A 22,923-nucleotide genomic window follows, 5' to 3' on the forward strand; every position below is an offset into this window, starting at 1 on the left:
TAGACCGTACGTCCAGTCCTGCAAAACTCAGGATGACCCATTTTCTAATTTAAGTAACTCAGCCCTAGTACATCCCATGAGGTCCAACAGTGGCCAAGCCTATCTGACGCTATAGGGCTGATCACTATCTTGTCAGGTTTTATAATTCCTGGGAAATTCTTCTGGTTTACTTGTATGTGTATATCCACATAAATACCTATGCCAAAAATCCAAATTAAATGCCAAATTACAAAATGGACAAACTTTACTTTCAAACTAATAATAGATGGACTAAGTAACGGAACTTCCTCCGACCTTAAGAATAAAATCTTCAATACGGATAAGAAAGATCTTCAATATAGATAAGTGTTTAAAACAAGATAACTAAGAGCTGAGCATTCTGCAAGTACATTAAACTAAATCGGCATTCTGAGCTACGCTCAATGATTGAATTATTGAAGAACTGAATCAGCTTGTTCTGACAATCTTTATCTGCTCAGCAATTTGTCTCTTTTTCTCTTTATTTAGTAGAGTGAAGGTTCCTCCTATCAGTTCTGCCCTCATCGCTTGTGCTTATTAATTTCACATGAACAGAAGAAAATATGCCTAAACATGACCTCAGATTTCTAAATTGATCAGTTATTTGGCTGGTATTTAAGTAAATTTGTCAAAAGAACACCCTACTTTACATTAGGATTCTCTAATATACTAATTAGGTCTATGTACACATTCAAGAATATTTATGAGACCGTAACCAAAGTAAGCTCATGTTCTCCTTACAGGACACATTTATAATCATGCAATATTGGATATTTTATGGGTTCCTGTTGCTCCCACAAGGCTAACGAGGACCTGCCATCTACATTTAAATTGTATTCCACTAAATATAACCATTCTGGAGCATCTCCTCTTAGAACTCTGTATTCTTTTTTATTCCTCCTAGAAATTCCGAAAGGGGTTGACCTTATCCCAGTCTGACAAGGTTAGCGCTGCTCGTATAGAATTCAAGAGTGTAGGGACACAACAAGCCTAACTGGTAATAGCCAGCTGTCAATTTGTTCATTCATTTCTCAGAAGAGTAAGCGTGCCACTAAAAGGGTACACGTTGATTATTTCAAGAAGGTTTTTCTGCACTGAAAATCAGAGTTTTAGCAGGAAAAAACTGTGTAAAATACACCCATTTTCAATGTTTTTTATACATTTTTATTTGACATTTTTTCAACTCATTTTAATGCGTGAAAAATGTTGTAAAAATGCTGCTCTTTTCCATTATATAAAAAACATGAAAGAATTGACATACTGCAGACTTATAAACAATGTTTTGAAGGTTCAAATCTAAAAGGAAAAAATAAGCAGCATGTGCATAAGATTTCAGAAATCTCATTTACTTTGGTTCTGTGAATTTGCTGGTTTTTATCCTTGAAAAACGTGTAAAAAACACGACAAAAATGCAGCGTGTGTACAAACCCTTACGGTATAAGAAATTTGCTAAAACAGGCATGTTAGAAGAACAGGCACATCTTGCTTAATAAGTAAAGGGCATCTTACATTTGTTCTAATTCACAGGATATGTCCTTGTTAAAAACAAATACATTATATTATTGTCGGGATGCTCACCACAAGGCGATACAAAGTTTGAAGCTTTGGGATAGCCAGGTATGTTGGGAGATGGTGCAGAGTAGTTTGAGTTTAGAAGTGGCCCTACAACATGTATACTGTTAGTCACTGTGTAGACACCTCATGTCTCAAAAGACCCCTTATGGCACTCACATGTTGCACATGCTCAGTGGGTAGTCCCGCATTTTAGTAATTTTTTGCTGCTGTTATTTTTTGTGTTCTAAGTTTTTTATTAGATGTTTATTATATATGTTTATTATATATTTTAATCTCAGTGACAACTTTTTTCTTTACCATCTGTGGTCATGTAGACACAACAAAAATATTCACAGCATCCTGATGTGGTTGGCTGCATGTAAGAATGACATGGCTATACTATCATAGTGATACCTCTTCAAATGGGTATCGATTTAAGAAGAGACGTCTCTGAGCTAAATGAAATTTACTGTGATTGATATTCATTTCCATCATATACAATACTATGGATTTTCACCATGTTCTTTGAGAAAACCATTCTGCTAGAAGACCATTTTTTTATGTTTTGAGTGATCATCTTTGAGTGGGGTTCCCTGTGCATGTGGTTCTCTATGTGATAAAAGTAAGAGGAAATCACCAGCACACCTTTTTTCCAAATTTTGGATCTTGGAGGGCCCTGAGCAGGAGTTGTTGCAAATATTATGCACACGTGGTAGTAAACACTGGAATAAAAGATCTACCATATTTTTCGGACTGTAAGACACACTGGACCATAAGAAGCAACCCCAAACTTTGAGGACGGAAATAGGGAAAAAATGTTTTTATAAGATGGGGGTCTGTCTCTGTCTTATAGTCTGAATTTAAGGTATATTACCTGGGGTGCAGCAGTGGTGGAGCGGAGTCACAGGAAGCATGACCCCTGCTGCAGGAAACCAGTGATGATAGAGTGGGGCAATGCTACGGGCCCTGGGTGGAAGAAGGGGGTGTCGGCATTGAGGCAGAGTAGAGTGCATTGTTTACCCAGTGATGGGCTTTAGGAAGATGGCCACCTAATCAATCGCAGATTGAGATTTCTATTCAGGCTGGGCCGAGATCCCAATCTACGCATGCACCACCTCCAGTGGCCCATGGCTTCAGGAAAATGGCTGCCAGGAAAGCAATGCACTCCGCCCTGCTTACAATCAATACCAGGCCCACAGCATCGCCCCACTTTTGCAGCTGCCGGTCTCCTGAGGATAGGACCCTGCCTCCTGTGATCCCGCCTAATCACCACCACTCCTCAACATCAGTAAGCTGCATTCCGACTATAAGACGCAACCCCCATTTTCATTCCAAATCTTGGTGGAAAAAAGTGCGCATTGTAGTCTGAAAAATATGGTAACTAAGAAAAATAATAATAATAATAATTTTTATTTATATAGCACCAACATATTCCGCAGCGCTTTACAAATTATAGAGGGGACTTGTACAGACAATAGACATTACAGCATAACAGAAATAAAGTTCAAAACAGATACCAGGAGGAGTGAGGGCCCTGCTCGCAAGCTTACAAACTATGAGGAAAAGGGGAGACACGAGAGGTGGATGGTAACAATTGCTTTAGTTATTCGGACCGGCCATAGTGTAAGGCTCGGGTGTTCATGTAAAGCTGCATGAACCAGTTAATTGCCTAAATATGTAGCAGTAAAAAACTGCACAAACCCCACCCAGTTCTTGTACAAACTATAGAATCCAATAATGCAGGCCCTAGAGGCTTCAGTAAGACCTGAATAAACCCTGAAAGAAAAACTAGAGAAGACAACTCGGACCCGGCTTCCTAAAAGGCCATCGGGTACATTACATACCTCCTAAGGAATCAAGGGAGAGTGCGTGGTACCTGTCCACTGCTTAGAGCAGCAGTATTTACACTATTTCTTTGTGCCCTCCCTATAATACAGTCCTTTATGTCATTAATTTTGGACACATTTTCTAATTGAAGAGGTAGGGAACATTTAAATATGTAACAAGGGTATTTGCATTCAATGTAGCATTTGGGGTTGAGGGGTGACATCTACAGATATCACGTCAAATTAATAAGACAGGTAGCAACGCCTAAAGGTCATTGCGAAATGTGCTTCGGGTGTGTTGAGTCCCTGGTCTTGTACACTGTAGGTAAAGTTACCTTTCATTTTAGTTCCATATGAATGGTTTCTATATATTGCTAATAAGGTAATTGTTTAATGTAATCTGCTGGTGTGATCTACCTACACTTAATCCAGTTTTACCTTAGTACCATTTTGATCTGTTATTTCCATTACATGAAGTATCTCTGAGCTCCCTATTATTATATGGGTTTCTCCGCTTATGTGTAATACACGTCAGATCAATTGATTTTAATTGGAGACTATGTCCTTATTTGATTATATAATATGGTACTGTATGTAATTGTCCTCATATGAATTATACAGTGTATTACATATGATCTTACCCAATTGTACCGACTTTCTTCTTTTCTTCATTTGTATCCCCCTTTATTTAAACTACTGTGATACTGCCCTTATATGTATGATTTTTTTAATTATTTGTAATAAAAATATTTTTAGCCCTTCATTAAGAAGTTTAATTTTTTAAGTATTCCTGTTGGTTTCATGCTTCTTTTGGCTGTACTGGTTGTGGTTTGAGACATTTTGGTATAACCATCTATTAGATGTAACAATCCTAAAAGTCAGTATCGACTCTTTAACAAGACTTGCCACATGACTTAGAACAGTAAGCCAAACCAGAAACTCCGTCTGCAAACACGTGTTTCGGGAGTTTTCCTTTCATCAGGGCAAAACAGTAGATCAGATTTGGCTTTTCTTTCTGGCTCAAGGAATGTTAAATACAATATTCGTTCAAGTCATTCTTTATTTAAAAACAAAATGCTGTAATTAATTCCACCCTATCCATCTAGCAGCCATACATTGACAGTAAACTAAGCCTGCTGTCTGAAATAAATATATAGTATATAAAAACAGATAATATTCCTACTTTCCAAAGCAAAATTCACATCACAACTTTCTTTCAATAAACAACAGCCTGTATTAATAAGCAAAAAATTAGGATGCACTGGAACCTGAAAATGTGAGCTTAGGAGTGAAATGGTTGATGTTGTAATAAAAAAAGACGTTGCTGTTAATTGTTAAGAGCAGAAGTATGGAGAATAAGGATTGTCTTCCTGATAATTCAATGTGACAGGTGTCTCTCAGGTCTATTTACTCCCTCTTTGACTGTTCCTTTGGGTCCTGACCTACAAAATTCCTAAATCTGGAATGGATCTGGAAAGAGTCAATAAAACATTTCAGCACATAATAGCAACAGCGGACACAGGCATAAGAGGACCCCTGTACAAGAACAGCACTTGTTAAAATGATAATTGTATGATCTATAAAAAGAACACTGAAACCCCCAGAACAGGAAACAGCACTGAGAAACAGAACATCATCTGTAACCCTTGAACTCACGGGACCCTTATTGCAAGTCATAGGTCATAGCAGAGTCTTACTTATAGTTAATATACATTTTCATCATTGCCTCACATCTTGTCCTGATCCACCAAAAATGAACTGCGAAGCCAATAGATGTAATATACACTGAATGTTAGAGTTGGATTTGAAAGAGACATTTCCAGGAAATTGAGGGCCTGTTCTTTTCGACTTACTGTCAACATCATAAATATAAAATCAAGTCCATTCGTGCTGACAGTCTCGCATCAGGTGAATACTAGAAGTAAGGTTGTGAATTCACCGAAGAGACAGTCAATCTCTTGACAGTAGAGGATGGTTATGTGTTGAAGTTATTTTCTTCTCTGTACATCAGATGCAGAACACAGATGGTAAGACTTCTCTGAAGTGTCCGGCAAGGCAAGCAGGATATTATATAGCATTGGAGGCCCAGCTGTCCAAGGACTTTGTTGATCTAAGAATCAGTTATTCTACAACAGTGGATATAATGCAGGCAGCTAAAAAGTAAGAATTCCAGCAGAGTTTTCTAGTGTTTCCCATAGAAAATAACTGCGTAAAATGTGTTTTTTGTAGGACTTGGTTTTGTTTCTTTAACTATTTTACCAACACTACATTACTCAATATTACCTAACTTTCTTTGCTTCTCAAGGATTACTTTACAAAAACTATGACCCCTCCATTCAATTTGAGACATGACGGTAATTCACTTAAAGAAAACATGTCATCTGAAAATTACCAATTGTTTTACTCAAGATTTTACATTAAACATATTGTTCAAGAATTGGTGATTTTTTTTTTTGTCTGGCCCTTAGATTGATATTTCCTGCTCTGCAGAGATCAGTTTTCAGTAGTTAGTGATGACCACAGTTTCCCTCCTCTCACCCCTGCATGTCTATCAAACGCTTCCATGGAAGTCAAGTGGATAAATCCAAACTACAGGTTCCTGTGGTCCATGTGACTACTGTAAAGCATATTTCTGAATGCTGTAGTGTTAACAGCACTTTAGGAAAGATAGACTCTTCTATAATCATGAGCAAAGAAAGGAATAAAAGTATAAAACCAGAAAAAAACAAATATGTATCAATACCTAGTTTAATATTTAGAATTGAGAGTCCTCAGTGGTTGATACCTTTTAATGGCTAACTGAAAAGATGGTAACAAACCACTACCTGTGTAGTCTCGAAAGCTTGCAATTTGTTACCATCTTTTCAGTTAGCCATTAAAAGGTATCAACCACTGAGGACTCTCAATTCTAAATATTTTTCTATCTACTGGCTAACACGGTACCATGATATATATCTTTCCTGTACCTAGTTTCAGTTATTGAAAAATACACTGCTCAAAAAAATAAAGGGAACACTAAAATCCCACATCCTAGATATCTGTTACAGGGTCCTACTCCGGTATCACACAATTAACTGAGCAAGAGGAGTGTGAACAATCCCAAGACCTTTATTTAGACAAAAATATGAAAGGTCCATATACGATCCACCACACAAAGGATAAAATAGTCCAGAACACGAATGCAGTTCAGTAACAGGATAAAAGTCCAACAATCCGGCAGACAGAGGATAGCATAGTCCATATACTCTTCCTTTTCTTTTACATGCTGTCTTCACTAGAGTTGAGCGACTTTTACTTTTTGCGGATCGAGTTTGGTTTCGCGAAACCCGACTTTGTCAAAAGTCGGGTCGGGTAAAATCGGCTGATTATTGTGAAAAGTCGGGGGCCGACTGAAACACGAAACCCAATGCAAGTCAATGGCGAATCAAAGTCGGCAGTGAGTGGAAGACAGGAAAACGCCTACAGTGCCCATTTTAATGTCAAAAACATCAATTCTTATTACTTAAGCTTGTCAATCTTAATTTACTTTATAATAATAGTTAGGCATTGAAAAATGGGGGTCATTTGGCTAAAGTTGTGGGGGGGTAGGGCTGGCTCAAGATTTTCGTGGGCCCAGGAAATGCGGAATACGTCACGGCGGTGGAGCAGGTAGAGGTAAGTATTTCAACTTTGCAAGTGCTGTGATCCAGAGCAAGCATGGGGGGCCCACTCGTTGGCACTGGCACAGGGCCCCTCATAGTACGGTGGTGTGTTTGACGGCGGGTGGCGCCTCCCACTGGCAGAGACACTTTTGCGTACTATGAGGGGCCCTGTGCAGTAGCTGGACAATGGGAAGGATGGGGAGGAAACACAGATATAGGCCCAAATAATAAAGTAGGCTAAATGCAGTTCAAAATTGGTAACAGGACTAAACAGGCGGCATTACTTTGTTCAGTGGAGGACAACTGTAATGAGTGGCAGACACAGTTAGTAGGACCAAATACTAAAGTAGGCTAAATACAGTTCAAAATTGGTAACAGGAGTAAACGGGTGGCAAAGCTTTGTTCAGTGGAGGACAACTGTAATGAGTGGCAGACACAGTAAATAGGCCCAAATAATAAAGTAGGCTAAATGCAGTTCAAAATTGGTAACAGGACTAAACAGGCGTCATAGCTAGGTACAGGGGTGGGCTCCTCTGCTGAGTAGCAGACAGTGGTAGTAGGCGCAAAGTATTAATTGGTCTAAATGGAGGCCAGGGCCCCTGTATATTTTAAATATCATCTATCATTTCAACAAATTTGTATTGGCAGTGCCATTGAAGGATTTAACAGCACAGGCTACACAGTGGTGGAGCAGGGAGAGGTAAGTATTGCAAGTGGTAGAGCACTGTTTGAGCTGGTGGGAACACTCTCTCATGGACGGCGGTACTGGCACAGGGCCCCTCATATTATGATGGTGTGTCTGACGTTGGTTGTGCACCACCACCATCAGAGACACTTCATTGTACTATGAGGGACCCTGTGCCAGTGCCGTCGCCCAAGAGTGGGAACACCCACCTGTCCAGGCAAACGGCATTAGCATGGGTGCTTGCGCCAGGTGGTGACCACGGCCCTGTGGGAGGAGTCAGCCCATTTAGGGAGGTACAAAAATGGCCTATGGTGGACATTCAGCAGCTGCAAATGGAGGAATTGGAGAAGCCAGTAAGAGGAGGCCAAAAGCAAGACATTTTTCCGGCAAGCTACATGTCAGCAGGGGAAGGTGGGGCAAAATAATTTGACCTCCAGCCTTAGGTGCTATTGTGCTTTTGCCACTACCACCAGATGCACCACCACCACCATCAGTACCAGCTGGCAACCACCGGCCACGGGCTCTTCCACCAGACTTCCTCATTTTTTAGAAAACCTAACCAAAATAACAACCATTATATGGTACTGTAAAACAAGGTAGAAGGTGTATATAAACTTGTTGAGAATTTAAATCTCCCTTTTTTGGGGAGACTGAACTAAAACTCAGGCCCAGTGTATATAACAACGCAATCTAAGTGGCAGAAAGTGGCTGGCTGATATACGACAAACTAACCGGACTGAAGTATATCCACTTTGTTAGAATTTGAATCTCACTTTTTTGGGGGGAGACTGAACCAAAACTCAGGCCCAGTGTATATAACAACGCAATCTAAGTGGCAGAAAGTGGCTGGCTGACATACGACAAACTAACAGGACTGCAGTATATCCACTTTGTGAGAATTTGAATCTCACTTTTTTGGGGGGGAGACTGAACCAAAACTCAGGCCCAGTGTATATAACAACGCTATCTAAGTGGCAGAAAGTGGTTGGCTGACATACGACAAACTAACAGGACTGCAGTATATCCACTTTATGAGAATTTGAGTCTCACTTTTTTGGGGGGAGATTGAACCAAAACTCAGGCCCAGTGTATAAAACAACACAATGTAAGTGGCAGAAAGTGGCTGGAAGATATATGAAAAAATACAAGGACTGTAGTACAATTTCAATCTCCCTACAATGATCTCAGGAAAAGTATGGCAGCAATAAAAAGGACTGCTGCACACAAAAATGTGGACAAATAAACAAGATCACTGTGCAGAAAGGAGCAACAGGATTTTTGCTTTTAAAAAAGCAGTTGGTTTGCACAGCAGCGTGCAAACAGCAATGCAACTATCAGGGAGCCTTATAAGGCAGCCTAATAAGCTACAGAGCTGATGCACAAAAATATAGCCTCCACTGTCCCTGCAAACAAATGGTGGTGTTGGACAGTGGAAATTGCTACAGCACAAGCAGTTTGGGGGTTAATCTTCCCTCCCTAACTATATCCCTTCTTCTGATGAAGCTGCAGCAACCTCTCCCTATGCTAAGATCGGCAGAAGTAAGATGGCGGCCGGCGTGCACGCCCCTTTATAGCCCCTGTGACGCTGCAGAAAGCAAGCCAATCACTGTCATGCCCTTGTCTAAGATGGTGGGGACCGAGACCTATGTTATCACCCTGCCCACACTCTGCATCCTCCTTCATTGGCTGAAAAATGGTGCTGAAAGCATCATACGGAACGCGACTTTTGAGTGCAGATCGCCGACCTCATGACCGATCTGACACTAGGATCGGGTCGGGTTTCATGAAACCTGACTTTGCTGAAAGTCGGCGATTTTTTTTAATTTGTCCGATCCGTTTCGCTCAACCCTAGTCTTCACATCATGGTTCCACATCGGATCTGATCTGTGTCTCACCTCACTGATATTTACAAGTTCCCCTCCTCATTCACAGGCCAGGAGGGGGAAGGTTGCAGGGGCTCACTGTTTCAACAAGACAGGTCAAGACATCATTAGCATATTAGCAAACAATACAGAACTGTGGGGGCTGATATCAGATGGCAGCAACAGCCATTCATCAACTAGCAAATAACCCATCCCACAAGAGAACACCATGAAAACAAGCAAAACAGAAACAGAACAGATCTGACATGAACTGAGTGCCTTGATCCAATAATATTTCACTAGGAAACCCTACCCGGGTAAAGGTGGTAACAAGGGCCTCAGCTACCTTTGTAATACTGGACAGGGCCACAGCTTCAGAATACCTAGTGGCATAGTCCACCACTGTCAGGATATATTGTTTCCCAGACCAGCTGGGGTGGGCCAGAGGACCTATGATGTCAGCAGCTACACACTGAAATGGTTCTTCAATTATGGGCAGGGATTGTAGGGGTACCTTATGTCGACCTCCTTGATGCCGCATTCGCTGGCACACATCGCAGGTGCTGCAATAATGGGCTACCGACTGTGAGATGCCAGGCCAGTAAAAACTTTGGGTGAGTCTCTTTTCAGTCCTTTTCCTCTCTTGATGCCCAGCCAAGGGGATGTCATGGGTCAGTTGGAGTAGCTGTGCCCTGTACTTCTGAGGGACAATGAGTTGCCTGGTCATTGTGGAGCGCCCCCAGATGCAGGGCCGCGGAGTACTCGGTACTGGTCCTCTCTGTCTCGGTGCTGGGGTTGTCACGGTGGCTGAACCCGGTCCGTGACACTGCTAAGGGGCGTCCAATGAAAGGGTGATGAAAGTTTGTCAAGGGTTCGTGACGCCACCTGTGGTATTCGGTCAGGGTTACCGACGCTGCTTAGGGGTCCGCTGGGGTGATGGAATGTCAGCTAAATGGTATACCTTCCCACAGGTGAAGTCTATCCCCAGGGCTTCCCAGTAGTGTAAGTGGCGATGATGTGAGGCGCAGTTAATAACGAGGACACAGGGTTGCAGTCTCTTTACCTTTTTACTGAAGACTTCGGGATCCGCAATCCAGAGCACTGCTAACAGGGCTGGCTGAGTCCGGCCGGTCTGAAGGCACATCCAGAGTTCCCTTTCCAGGTGGAAATCAGTGCCTACCAACTAGCGCCTGTGTGTTGTAGTCCTTCCCTGCTGAGCATTCGGGATAGTCCTCACAACTTTCGTATTCGTTCGTTCTCTCTCTCCGTCCCCCAAGTTTATCTGGATAGGACGCACCTGTTTGACGGAAAGGCCTGGAAATATTCTGGGACCCTAGAGACACCCCTCTCCCACAATTGCCCCCTATGTCTGCTTAGGTGATGTAAGGTAGACAGCCAACCTATAATCAACTGTCCTGCCATTGTTTGAAGTAATGCTTGAAGTTGTTACTTCCTCGGCGTTCTGGCCACCGGCTACGCGCCTCAGTAGGATGTTGCCGATCTCGGGGCACGACTCCTACTGGTATCTCTCCTTGTGCGGTGATCTCGTTTCTCACTTCTCCACAATATCCTTCGCTTCGTGTCCTTTCTTGGGATGCCGCCGCAAGGTAGTGCAGGCGCGGCTCTGTAATGGTCTGTCCTTTCTGCTAGGTACCTGCCAGGAACCCACCCCTGACAGGTCCTCCCTGGGGCTCTCCCAGGCTGCGTTCTGTGCTAACTTCCTATCCAACCCCCAGTTTTACCAAAGTGTGAGGAGTGGCCTAATACATAGTGCCTTTTGCTCCCCCTGGCGGCCGGAGTGTGAAGTGTAATGTGTGACTGTGATACCTGGTCAGGTGAACTCCTTTAGTGCAATCAGACATAACATCACTCCCCTTAGTGGCAGAGCGACATTACTGCAACGACCAGGACTCTGGGGCGCTGCACTGGCAATAATGGGCTACCGACTGTGAGATGCCAGGCCAGTAAAAACTTTGGGTAAGTCTCTTTTCAGTCCGTTTCCTCTCTTGATGCCCAGCCAAGGGGATGTCATGGGCCAGTTGGAGTAGCTGTGCCCTGTACTTCTGAGGGACAATGAGTTGCCTGGTCATTGCGTCAGGGTTGCCATTGTCACTGATATTGTTACGCGATAATATAGTCTGTTTTCTCGAGTGAAGCCATCCCTATTATCTCCCATTTGCCCAGTTTCTGCCCTTAGCCTAAGGGCTGCTAAGGTAGTGTCACCCTCTATTTCTCTCCTAAACTCCTCTCTATCCCAAGACTCTCCCAGTGTAGTAGCAGCGAACGTATTGCTCACCAACTCTGATGCAGTTCGTGGTAGTTGCTCCCCGGTGAAGTCCGGATGATGTGCTTGAAGGGCCTGTAGTCGGGTGACTGCTCCCACAAAATGACACTGTAACTCCCCAATGTCATTTCCAAGGAGGATATCTGCAGGAAGTCCTCCCATAACTCCAATCCAAAACAGTTTTTCTCCACAACCATAATCCAAATGCACAGAAGCTTGCTGTATATATTTGTGGGCACCCCCCGCCAGGACAATGGCAATTCCCGGACCCTGGTAAATTGCCTCGGGTCGAACTACATGGGGGTCAGCGATAGTCAGGAATGCTCATATGTCTCTAAATCCTGTCACTTTGTATCCATCAATTAAGACATCCTGCAGGTGGCGTTGCCGTTGCTCTGGATAGCTAAAGGACAAAGGCCGGAGTCCGTACATTCCAGGAGGGGTATCTAAGGTGCCAGGGTCGGTGGTCCACTCCAGTGGGGGTGGTGGTAGCTCTTCCTCAGGCGGGATGGAGTGTACATGATGCACTGGACGAGGTGGCGCTACGTGGGGCTCCCTCCGAATCCTTGAGGGACAGCTAGACTGCAAATGTCCAGGTTGCCCACACCCATAAAATCTCCTCTTTGTGATACCCCCAGTTCGTGGTCAGAACTGTTGGGGCCCAGGATTGTTAGGCATAATTGTCATCAGCTTGCGACTAGGTGGAAGGGCAGATATAATCGGAGGGGCGCGGGAGCAGGCCGTGGTTCATTTTCTAGAAGCCTCCTTCATTGCGGTCGGATAGTAAGGGCTTCATCGGTCAAGGCTGCAGCTCTATCCATGGTACACAGCAGGGCATTTGGCAAGAAATTGTTCTATAAGGAATGCCTGTATAACATCTTCCACAGTAAAGGCGTTTTCTGCTTCCAGCCATCTCCGACATGCCTGGGACATCTTATGTGCATACATCCTAAGCGATCTCCCCGTAGTGCATGGGAGGTCTCGAAACTTGGCCCTATATGAGTCTGGGGTGATAGCATGGTAATCCAGGATAGTCTGCTTTACAATGTTATAATCCCGATTCTGCTGTGAGTCAATGGTTCGGTAAGCCTCTGCCAGGCTACCGTTCAGGAGACCCACTAACAAATGCATCCAGCCAGAGTGGGGCACCTCAATCACAGCACACTGCTGCTCAAAGTCCTTGAAGAACCCCTCCACATCTCTGGACGCCACATCAAATGGCTTAAACTCTGTCCGGGTGATCTGTACAGGCTTCCGGGTGGTTGGGTTTACATTCCACATTGCGTTACTCCTCCTTTCAAGCTCCATTGCTTCCTGACTCCACTGTGCCCGGCGGGCAGCCTCCTCATTGTACTCCTGAGAGACGCCTGGGCCCAGAACCGCCATCTCATCTTCGTACCACACCACCCACTGGCTTCTTGGAGTGGGGATCCCCATCTCCAGTGCTCGTCCTCCAGACATCTGGGAGGAAGTGGCCGGGCTAGCACCCACCAGTAGGTCAATTAAGGCTTCTTTAGTCAGTCCCTGGTATTTCAGGCTCAGGTCTCTGGCTCCCTCCTGTAAACTGGATACAGTCCAATTTCTGTACTCACTCTGTGGGTGGTTCTCCATTGGGTTACACTCTGTTGATGCCGCTGCTTGCCACCAGTTGTCACAGAGTCCTACTTCGGTATCACACAATCAACAGAGCAAGAGAAGTGTGAACAATCCCAAGACCTTTATTTAGACAAAAATACGAAAGATCCATATACGATTCACCACACAAAGGATAAAATAGTCCAGAACACGAATGCAGTTCAGTAACAAGGTAAAAGTCCAACTATCCAGCAGACAGAGGATAGCATAGTCCATATACTCTTCCTTCTCTCTGATGTGCTGTCTTCACATCATGGTTCCACACTGGATCTGATCTGTGTCTCACCTCACTGATATTTACAAGTCCCCTCCTCATTCACAAATTAGGAGGGGGAAGGTTGCAGGGGCTCATTGTTTCAACAAGCCAGGTCAACACGTCATTAGCATATTAGCAAACAATACAGAACTGTGGGGGCTGATATTAGATGGCAGCAACAGCCATTCATCAACTAGCAAACAACCCATCCCACAAGAGAGAACACCATGAAAACAATCAAAACAGAAACCATGACCCAGTATCAGCACGGGTTTACTAGGGACCGTTCATGTCAGACTAATTTGATCAGTTTCTATGAAGAGGTAAGTTCCGGATTGGACCAAGGGAACCCAGTGGATGTAGTGTATATGGACTTTTCAAAAGCTTTTGATACGGTGCCACACAAAAGGTTGATACATAATATGAGAATAATGGGGATAGGGGAAAATATGTGCAAGTGGGTTGAGAGCTGGCTCAGGGATAGGAAACAAAGGGTGGTTATTAATGGAGCACACTCGGACTGGGTAGCGGTTAGCAGTGGGGTACCACAGGGGTCAGTATTGGGCCCTCTTCTTTTTAACATATTTATTAATGACCTTGTAGGGGGCATTCAGAGTAGAATTTCAATATTTGCAGATGACGCTAAACTCTGCAGGGTAATCAATACAGAGGAGGACAATTTTATATTACAGGATGATTTATGTAAACTAGATGCTTGGGCTGATAAATGGCAAATGAGCTTTAATGGGGATAAATGTAAGGTCATGCACTTGGGTAGAAGTAATAAGATGTATAATTATGTGCTTAATTCTAAAACTCTGGGCAAAACCGTCAATGAAAAAGACCTGGGTGTATGGGTGGATGACAAACTTAAATTCAGTGGCCAGTGTCAGGCAGCTGCTACAAAGGCAAATAAAATAATGGGATGCAATAAAAGAGGCATAGATGCTCATGAGGAGAATATAATTTTACCTCTATACAAGTCACTAGTTCGACCACACTTAGAATACTGTGCACAGTTCTGGTCTCCGGTGTATAAGAAAGACATAGCTGAACTGGAGCGGGTGCAGAGAAGAGCGACCAAGGTTATTAGAGGACTGGGGGGTCTGCAATACCAAGATAGGTTATTACACTTGGGGCTATTTAGTTTGGAAAAACGAAGACTAAGGGGTGATCTTATTTTAATGTATAAATATATGAGGGGACAGTACAAAAACCTTTCTGATGATCTTTTTAATCATAGACCTGAAACAGATGTAAGAGGGTGAACTGTAGTCCCACTGAGAGGGCACTAGGACCCTGTGGTTTTTGCCTGTTGCAGCAGAGGACAGACCTCCCAGAGACAATGTGTGCTGCGAGGTGGGGTCTAGTGTCTCGAGTGTAAAGTGAAAGTGAGAAGTGAGAGCTGAGAGAGAAAAGGCGGGAAGAAAAGGAGAAGCTGCTGTGAGATCTTAAAAAGAGACTGTGTGGATTTACTGCAAGTGTTTTTGGAGGAAAAGAAGCTTTTGAGAGACTTTTTGTTGCTAACGTTCCCCTGGAGAAGAATTAACCTTTTGTTTAACTCTGTGAGAGACTTGTGTTGCTAACGTTTCCTGGAGAGGAGTTAACCCTTTATCTAAGTAAAGACGGAGACTTTGCTAAGAACCCAGTACGTATTTGGAAGTCTGTGGATTCCCTGTGCATTGAGTGGAGAACCAAGTCTGGACAGACTGCTGATACAGAGACGGACGGATTGTCGTGGAAGCATTCCTAGGAGCTACAGAAGCAGAGACTACATCGTGAGACCACTAACTAAGTCCCCGGCGTTTGGGCTCGGCATCGGCCGACAAGACAAGAGGAGTTTGCTGTAACTTATTGGCGCTGAAAATATGAACTGGCTGCAGCCTGTGCGGATTCCTGCCTGAGAGGAAATCCATCTCAGGATACGGTACCATAGTTATAGATACCCGGGTATCTCTGCTCAGAGTGTTAAGTTGTTACTTTAGAGGTGTATCTTATATTAGAGTTGTGTAAGTTATACTCAATGTGCCATTCCAGGGGCTCCCTTAATAACACTACATTCAATTTACACTTGTTCCTGTTTTTAGTTGCCTGTTAGGTAAATTTCTTACTAGTCTGTTGTAGTACACAGTTCTCAGGAGACCTTGGAGTGGCACAGTGATTTCAGCTGCTGCTGAATTAGTGTATCTTTGGGGTGCATCTGCCTTAATATTCTCCATATTACCTTTATTATTTTGCCTTTGAGTAAATACCGTTGGAGATTTCTGCCTTGGTCTTGGTTTGTGACTCACTGGATCTTATTCGGACCTCTGGTCATTACATTTTTGGCGTAGTCGGCAGGATCCAGTGTTTGTCATGGACGGAGGCGAGGGTGGAAATGACCCCGCTGTATCCGCATCCTCCTCGGGGGTTGGGGTTCCCCTGGCAGCCGCTGCGACTCCGGGAGGGTGTGTGCCTGTAGGAGCTTTACTTCAGCACATGCCGAAATACGATGGGCGCAATATGGCGTTGCAAGATTGGGCTGAGAGAATCCGGAGTATTCTGCGCATGTGTAATTTGACCCCCGCGTTACGCGCTGAGCTGGCATTAAATGCACTGGAGGGTGATATTAGGCGTATGGTGATGGTGCGCCCAGAATCAGAGAGGGATACATTAGAAAAGATTTTGGAACTGTTAGAGGGGAGTTTGGGGGGCCGAGCGCGTGTGGCCCAGCTTCGGTCCCTATTCTTTAATCGTCCCCAGAGAGAGTGTGAGTCCCTGATGCAGTACTCTAATATTTTACAAGAGATGTTGAATGAGATGCAGCGACTAGACCCGGGGGCCATGGGGGCGTTCCGGGAGGTAGACCGCTTGCTCCGGGACCAATTCATCACCGGTTTAGCCCATAGACTTCTCCGGGACAAGCTGTTGGAAATGGCCCGGGTTGCACCAGAGTTATCTTTCTGGCAGATTTACCGAGCTGCAGTGGAAAGGGAAGAGAAATCAGCCTATGTTCCCGAGGGGTCAGTGAACAGTGCCCAGCTGGAGGAAGGTGTGTCATCAGGGTCGGGGGGAGAGGGGCTGGTAAGCGTGGTACAAGCTTTGCGTGCTGAGGTGAAGGAGTTGAAGCTGAAATTGTCTCAACTGACAGTTGATCCCGCCTCTACCCCCTCACGGGAACCTCCTGCCCCACCCCCTGGAACGGTGACCCCGCAAATGGCCAGGTCGTCCTATCAGAATGAGTCAAGCCCTCGCCCACGAGGAACAATCACCTGCTGGAAGTGTGGCCGCCAGGGACACATCTCACGTTACTGCCGGGTGCTTACAGCCCCAGAAACCCCGTCGCCGGCTTTAAACTTCCGGCCGCTGCCATGAGAGGGCAAGCAGCAGCGGCCCCACCCACACAAAGCCCTCGACGGAATGAACAAGATTTGTTTGCATGTAGTCCAGTGATAGAAGCAGAGTTTGAAGGGCGGAAGATGAGGTGCTTAGTTGACACGGGATCCGAATGTACTATAATGCCTCTAGAAGTATATGAGAGATACTTCAGTCGACTAGTGATTCCAGAGGATGGCCGAGTGATACGACTGACCGCTGCAAATAATGGTCAATTGTCAGTCAAAGGGATCGTGTGGATGCAACTAAAAATGTTTGGTCAAGAGCTGGGGCAGAAAGGGGTAGTACTGGTGGATCACCCCCCTAGAAGAGGGATGGAAGTGACGCTCGGAATGAACGTGCTGCGAGATTTGAATCACCAGATGTATGCCAGTGAAGGACCCCGATACTGGGCCCGTGCGACAAGACACCGACCCACACAGAGAATTCTACACCGTCTAGTGCTGAGTTGCGACTTGCTGAAAAGTGCGGTCCCAGGTGGCCGGGTGGGCCGGGTCCGAGTGACTTCGAGGGCCCCGATCCTGCTGGGACCCAGACAAGAGGAACTCTTAATGCTGCCTGTGGGAGCTGCACAGAGATTGAATGGGCTTGAAGTGCTACTTGAGCCCGCCCGAGAGGGTTCCTCATTTGCCAAGGTACATGTGGCCCGGTCTTTGGCGATTGTGAAGAATGGACGAGTGCCGGTCCGATGCATCAATGTTTTAGATGAAGCTGTTGCAATTCCCGCTGGGACCATACTGGCTGAACTGTTCGTGCCGGCAGAGAAGGTGCCGGAAAATGCAGGGTTCGAATTGCGACCAGACCAACAGTCATCCTGGACATTCGCGGTCGAGGTAGGCCGGACTGAACCTCCTACGGAGGAATGGAATGTTCATGTGATCATGGAGCAGATGGGAGTGGATCGGGAGAAGCTGACCCCCGTGCAGTTGGAGCGGTTGGAGAGAGTTTTGTGGGAACATCAAGAGACATTTTCCCGACATGGAGAGGACTTTGGGTGTACCCAGACGATTGAGCATGAGATTCCAACGGGGGATACTCCACCCATTAGAGAAAGATATCGTCAAATTCCTCCGGCGCTCTATCAAGAGGTGAAGAGCATGGTGGCCAGTATGCTGGACAACCAAGTGATCCGAGAGAGCCGGAGTCCCTGGGCGGCCCCTGTAGTCTTGGTCCGCAAGAAGGATGGGACACTCCGATTTTGTGTGGACTATCGGAAATTGAATGCCCACACTGTACGGGACGCATATCCTTTACCCCGTATTGAAGAATCCCTGTCGGCCCTGGGTCGGGCCAAGTATTTCTCAACGTTGGATTTGGCAAGCGGGTACTGGCAGGTCCCAATGGCTGAAAAAGATCGGGCCAAGACGGCGTTTGTCTTGCCAATGGGGCTCTTTGAGTTCAACCGGATGCCCTTTGGCCTCGCTACCGCCCCAGGAACCTTCCAACGCCTGATGGAACATTGCTTGGGCGATCTAAATTTTGAATCAGTCCTGATATATCTAGACGACATTGTGGTGTTCGGAACCTCATTTGAAGATCATCTGGAGAAGCTGCGTCAAGTTCTCCGGCGGCTCAAGAGCTACGGCCTGAAAATAAAGCCAAAAAAATGTCAACTGTTACGAAACCAGATTGAATATTTGGGGCATCTGGTGACCCCGGACGGGGTACTACCTTTAGCCAGTAAGATTAAGGCAGTACAAGAGTGGCCACCTCCTTGTGACCTGCGAGAAGTGCGGGCCTTCCTGGGCCTAGCAGGATACTATCGGCGGTTTGTGCCTAAATTCTCACAAGTGGTGAGTCCCTTGAATGAACTTTTGAGAGGGACAGCGCTGGGTCCTCGAAATCGCCCCATTCCATGGGGGCCCCTACAGAAAAAGGCATTTGATGGAGTGAAAACCGCCCTAACGAGTGCCCCATTGCTGGCCTACGCCCGGTTTGACACCCCTTTTTTGTTGTATACCGATGGTAGTCTTCATGGGTTGGGGGCAGTACTAGCACAGGTGCAGGACGGCCGAGAACGAGTGATTTCTTATGGCAGCAGATCTTTAAGAGACTCCGAGCGAAATCCGGCTAACTACAGCTCATTCCGGCTGGAATTGCTGGCCCTGGTGTGGGCAATGACAGAACGCTTCGCCGAGTATCTAACAGGAGCTGAGGTGCTAGTCATGACAGATAACAACCCGCTAGCTCACTTAGAGAATGCAAAACTGGGGGCGTTGGAGCAGCGGTGGGTCGCCAGACTGGCCAAGTTCAATTACCGCATTAAATTTCGCTCTGGTCGAGAGAACGGCAATGCAGATGCATTGTCAAGGGTGCCCCTTGGGTCATCCGGGGAAGATGTTGACGAACAACTTGAGGACACTGAAACTCCAGCTTTGGGGCAGATACCTATCTTCCAAAGTGTGGTACACTCAAGTGGGGTGGCCACCGGGATGCCCTGTGTCCTGGGTAAAACACCCTCAGATTGGACAAGAGTCCAGGATGAGTGTCCGGACGTTGCACTTGTGCGCCGTTGGGTACAAAACAAGGCCTGGCCCAGTGCAGAGGACAAGGCTCAGTTGTCCATGGAAGGAATGAAACTCCTTCGACAATGGGATAAATTGTGTGTGGAACAAGGTCTTTTGTATCGTAAGGTGTACCTGCCATCGGAGCTGCAGCATCGGTACCAACTGATAATTCCTGTGGGGATGGGGCCGGTGGTCGCTCGTGAGGCGCATGAGAAGGGGGCCCATTTTGGAAGTGAAAAGACACTTCAGTGGTTGCAGCGAGTCCTCTACTGCCCTGAGTTGGGAGGGATGGTGGCCGACGCATGTCGGCAGTGCCGAATTTGTGGGCTCAACAAAAGCCCTGAGCAGCGGGCTCCCACACAGTCTATTAAGACTTCAGCTCCACTGGAGCTACTCATGATTGACTACGTGTTGATAGGGTACTCTACGTCAGGGTACTCCTATTGCCTGGTGATGACAGATCACTTTACCAAGTATGCTGTAGCGGTGCCGACAAGAGATCAGACGGCCAAGTCGGCGGCTGAGGCAGTGTGCCGACATTTCTTCCAAGTGTTCGGGTGTCCGCAGAGAATACATTCAGATCAAGGGGCCTGCTTTCAGGGGACGCTGATGAAAGAGTTGCACCAGCTCTATGGTATCGAGCAGTCGAGAACAACGCCTTACCACCCTCAGGGTAACGGGGCGTGTGAGCGTTTTAATCGGACCCTGTTGCAAATGTTGAGGTCCTTAGAGAGTCAGCAACAGACATGCTGGCCTGAGTATCTCCCCGAATTGATGTGGGCTTACAATAACAGGGTGCACAGTACTACTGGTTACTCACCACACATGTTGATGTTTGGTAGACCTGGCCGAGACATTGAGGATTTGAACATGCCAGATCCCTCCTCCGCCCCCCTTCGGACTGCATCCGAGTGGGTACGAGAGCATCGGCGGCGGTTGAGGGTGGTGCATCAGGTGGTGGGCGACCGCCTTCGACAGGTGGTCCATAAGGACACGCGACCTGTACAAACAGAGCTGTTCTCTCCGGGGGACAGAGTGTTGGTGAGGACAAAACGACGATCAGGAAAGCTGAGTGACCGATGGGAGGCGATACCGTATCTGATAAAAAAACAGGTGAACCCTGAGATTCCAGTGTACGAGGTCAAACCGGTGGGGACAGGGGGGCCAACCCGTAATTTGCATCGTAACATGTTACAACGGTGCTGGTTTGAAGATTCGGCGCCTACTCCCCTAGAGCCAGAGGCCATGTTCCAAGGGGCGGAAGCTCTGAATGATCTTGAGTTTGATGGTGTGTTTACTCCTGCGCCTGCTTATTTGCCCCCTGTGACCGATCTGGCCTCGGGTGATGAGAATGTTGGGGATATGGAGGATGTTGTTGAGGAGAGTGCATCAGGTCAACTGCTTGGTCCTGACGCTGTATCACAGGACATCGAGCCGCAGGAGGAGACAACTCCACTTACGGCCACTAACACGACCACGGAAGAGACTCTAGCTCCCTCTAAGGTCGCACCTGTTGATGTAGGACTCAGGAGAACTACACGATCTACGGCAGGAATACCGCCTCAGCGATATGCTCAAGATGAATTTGAGTGGGAAGGTATGTCGAGGACGCCAACCTCTAGTGGGGTGGCATGTAAGAGGGTGAACTGTAGTCCCACTGAGAGGGCACTAGGACCCTGTGGTTTTTGCCTGTTGCAGCAGAGGACAGACCTCCCAGAGACAATGTGTGCTGCGAGGTGGGGTCTAGTGTCTCGAGTGTAAAGTGAAAGTGAGAAGTGAGAGCTGAGAGAGAAAAGGCGGGAAGAAAAGGAGAAGCTGCTGTGAGATCTTAAAAAGAGACTGTGTGGATTTACTGCAAGTGTTTTTGGAGGAAAAGAAGCTTTTGAGAGACTTTTTGTTGCTAACGTTCCCCTGGAGAAGAATTAACCTTTTGTTTAACTCTGTGAGAGACTTGTGTTGCTAACGTTTCCTGGAGAGGAGTTAACCCTTTATCTAAGTAAAGACGGAGACTTTGCTAAGAACCCAGTACGTATTTGGAAGTCTGTGGATTCCCTGTGCATTGAGTGGAGAACCAAGTCTGGACAGACTGCTGATACAGAGACGGACGGATTGTCGTGGAAGCATTCCTAGGAGCTACAGAAGCAGAGACTACATCGTGAGACCACTAACTAAGTCCCCGGCGTTTGGGCTCGGCATCGGCCGACAAGACAAGAGGAGTTTGCTGTAACTTATTGGCGCTGAAAATATGAACTGGCTGCAGCCTGTGCGGATTCCTGCCTGAGAGGAAATCCATCTCAGGATACGGTACCATAGTTATAGATACCCGGGTATCTCTGCTCAGAGTGTTAAGTTGTTACTTTAGAGGTGTATCTTATATTAGAGTTGTGTAAGTTATACTCAATGTGCCATTCCAGGGGCTCCCTTAATAACACTACATTCAATTTACACTTGTTCCTGTTTTTAGTTGCCTGTTAGGTAAATTTCTTACTAGTCTGTTGTAGTACACAGTTCTCAGGAGACCTTGGAGTGGCACAGTGATTTCAGCTGCTGCTGAATTAGTGTATCTTTGGGGTGCATCTGCCTTAATATTCTCCATATTACCTTTATTATTTTGCCTTTGAGTAAATACCGTTGGAGATTTCTGCCTTGGTCTTGGTTTGTGACTCACTGGATCTTATTCGGACCTCTGGTCATTACACAGGGACAAGGGGGCATCCTCTGCGGTTGGAGGAAAAAAGGTTTAAGCATAATAACAGACGCGGATTCTTTACTGTAAGAGCAGTGAGACTATGGAACTCTCTGCCGTATGATGTTGTAATGAGTGATTCATTACTTAAATTTAAGAGGGGACTGGATACCTTTCTGGAAAAGTATAATGTTACAGGGTATATACACTAGATTCCTTGATAGGGCGTTGATCCAGGGAACTAGTCTGATTGCCGTATGTGGAGTCGGGAAGGAATTTTTTTCCCCAATGTGGAGCTTACTCTTTGCACATGGGGTTTTTTTGCCTTCCTCTGGATCAACATGTTAGGGCATGTTAGGTTAGGCTATGGGTTGAACTAGATGGACATATAGTCTTCCTTCAACCTTAATAACTATGTAAGAAACATACGCAAAAATTACACCCACATAGCATATCACACCATCCCAATATCACTGAATGAAATATTCCAGTTGTAAATCTTTATTCATTACATAGTGGAATGTGTTGAGCAATAAAACCTAAAAATCATCAATGTAAATCCCAACTAATATCCCAACAGAGTGTTTTTGGTTT

This window comes from Ranitomeya imitator, chromosome 3, assembly GCF_032444005.1.
Source record: "Ranitomeya imitator isolate aRanImi1 chromosome 3, aRanImi1.pri, whole genome shotgun sequence".
NCBI classification, from domain to species: Eukaryota; Metazoa; Chordata; class Amphibia; order Anura; family Dendrobatidae; genus Ranitomeya; species Ranitomeya imitator.